The sequence below is a fragment of the Galeopterus variegatus genome, unplaced genomic scaffold (genome assembly GCF_000696425.1).
Source record: "Galeopterus variegatus unplaced genomic scaffold, G_variegatus-3.0.2 Scaffold10608, whole genome shotgun sequence".
Lineage (NCBI taxonomy): Eukaryota > Metazoa > Chordata > Mammalia > Dermoptera > Cynocephalidae > Galeopterus > Galeopterus variegatus.
Window position 1 is genome coordinate 15156 of NW_007736719.1, and position 3283 is coordinate 18438.

The following is a 3283-nucleotide window of genomic DNA, read 5'->3' on the forward strand; positions in this document are numbered from 1 at the left end:
TATATATATAGAAGGAAATTACCTCGACATAACAAAAGTCATATACAACAAACCAAAACCAATTGGCTATATCATGCTGAAAGAGGAAAAGCTAAAAGATTTTCCCTAAAGAACAAGAACAAGACAAAGATGATCACTCTTACCACTCCTATTTAAGACAGTATTGGAAGTACTAGTCAGAACAATTAAGAAAGAGAAAGAAATAAAAGGCATCCAGAATAGAAAGGACGAACTCAAAACTGTCCCTGTTTGAAAATGGCATAATACTATATATAGAAAAGCCTAAAGACTCTACCAAAAAACTCTTAGAGCTGATTAACAATTCCAGTAACGTTGCAGGATACAAAATCAACACCCCAAAGTAAGTAGCAATTTTATACTCCAATAAGGAACTAGCAGAAAAGAAATAAAGCAAGCAAGCCCATTTACAATAGTCACCTCCACACACACAAAAAAATCTAGGAATCAATTTAACCATGGAGGTGAAAGATATCTATGACAGGAACTACAAAACACTACTGAAAGAAATTAAAGAGGACACAAAAAGGTGGAAAGACATACTATGATCTTGGAATGGAAGAATTAACATCATGAAAATGTCCATACTACCCAAAGTAATCTACAGATTCAATGCAGTTGCCATCAGAATACCAATGACATTCTTCACAGAAATAGCAAAAACAATCCTAACATTCATATGGAACAACAAAAGACCCTGAATAGCCAAAGCAATCTTGAGCAAAAAAAATAAAGCTGGAGGCATAACACTACCCATTTTCTAATTATATTATAAAGTGATTGTAACCAAAACAGCATGGTACTGGCACATAAACGGACACTCAGACCAATGGAACAGAACAGGAAACCCAGAAATCAACCCACAGACTTACAGCCAATTTAACTTTGAAAAAAGCAACAAAAACATACATTGGGGAAAAGACTACCTGTTGAAGAAATGGAAAAGTTGGCCATTCATATGCAGAAGAATGAAACTTGACCTGTACCTCTCACCATATACCAAAATCAACTCAAAATGGATTCAATTTAAATATAAGATCTGAAACCATAAAATTACTAAAAGAAAACATAGGGGAAACATTTCAGGAAGTAAAACTGGGCAAAGACTTAATGAATAAGACCCTAAAAGCACAAGCAACAAAAGGAAAAATAAACAAATGGGATTATATCAAAATAAAAAGCTTCTGCACAGCAGAGGGAACAATCAACAGAGCAGAAAGACAACCTATGGAAATATGCAGAAAATATAAGGAACTCAAACAACTTCACATTAAAAAAACAAATAATCCAATTAAAAAATGGGCAAAGGAGCTGAATAGACATTTTTCAAAGGAAGACATATGGCTAACAGGTATATGAAAAAATGTTAAACATCACTAATCATGAGGGAAATGCAAATCAAAAGTACTTTGAGATATCACTTCACCCCAGTTAGACTGGCTATGATAAAAAAAAGACAGAGAATAACAAATGATGGCAAGGATGTGGAGAAAGGGGAACTCTTCTGTACTGTTGGTAGGACTGTAAATTAGTACAGCCATTATGAAGAACAGTATGGAGATTTCTCAAACAACTACAGATAGAACTGCCATATGATTCAGCAATCCCACTACTGGGACTATGTACAAAGGATTGGAAATCATCATGTTAAAGGGATACCTGAACTTCCATGTTTATCACAACTCTATTTACAATAGCCAGGCTATGGAACCAACCAAAATGTCCATTGTTGGACAAGAAGATAAGGAAAATATGGTATATATACACAATGGAATACTACTCAGCCATAAAAAAGAATTAAATTCTGCTATTTGCAGCAACATGTATGAGCCTAGAGAAAATTATCCTAAGTGAAACAACCCAGGTACAGAAAAGGAAATTCTGCATGTTCTCACTCATAAGTGGGAGCTGAATCCATAAATAAATGAATCAAGAATAAAGAGAGACAGAGAGAGAAAGAAACAACAATCACAATACTACATTGAACTTTTAGAAGAAGAGAAAAGAACCATGGTTACTAGAGGTAGAAAAGGGGAGGGAAGAGGAGGGAGAGGCAGAGGGGGGTTAACGAGAGATTGGTTAATGGACACAAAGAATGATTTCGCACTATAACGATGAATAAGCTAACTATCTTGATCTAACCATCACACATTGTATGAAACTACTGAAAATCAACTTTGTACCCCACATATATGTGTAATAAATTATCTTAAAAATAAATTTAAGAGAATAAAAAAAGAAAGTAAGTCCACAATAGTAGGTTGAACTTTCAGAAGGAGAGAACAGACCTATAGTTACTAGAGGTAGAAAAAGGGGAGGGGAGGGAGTTAGGGAGAAATTGGGTAAGGGACACAAGAAAGAATTACAATTTGTAGTAATGAACATGCTAATAGCATTGATTTGATCATCACATATTATACACAAATACTGGTAGTCAACACTGTACCCTCAAAATATGTACAATCAATTATATTTCAATTTTAAAAAATAAAGGAAACTCAAATGACCAATCCGCAAATGAAAAATGAATAAGTAAATAAAGTAGTTTGATGAGTTTTGAAAAACAAAAATGGTAGATACATCCAACTTTTCCTTAAATCTGTGATTGCTTCAAACTTTAAGAACAAAAAGAAAACCCCACAAAACTATGGTGATTTGTTTTCACTTTAAATTTATAATTACAAGTCTGAAGTGGGCAATCAGTGTGTCCAAAAGTCCTATTCTATGTCCCTGGTTGATTCACTCTCCCATTTCTTGACATTGCTGTTTCACATCTCCTCTCTCCTCAAATCTTCAAATCTTTAAAACCTTCTTCCCTTTCTTCCTCTCGGCTGGTGATGTTCCTTCTAGTTTCAGTGAAAACAAAAGCTATCAAAAGAGAACTTCCTCATCCTTTCAAAACAAAGTTCCCTATCCTGCCTGTACCGATATATTGTCTCTCCCTTCTGTTACAATGGATAAATTGCTCTTGCTCCCAAGACCAACGCTTTCACTTGCACATTGGATTTCATTGATTTTGTTCCTATATCATGAATATTTTTTGCTCTCTATTAGATCACTCCCACCAGCACACTACTCTACTATCTCCCATTTAAAAAACAAACAAACAAAAATAAGACCTTCAGTTTCTGTCTATTTCTTTGCTTCTCTTCACAGGAAATTTCTCTAAAGAGTTATCTATTCTGTCTCCATTACTTTCTTTCTCACTCTCTTGAAGCCACACCCATCAATCTTTTGATTTCAGAGCTCCACTGAAATCTCTTTC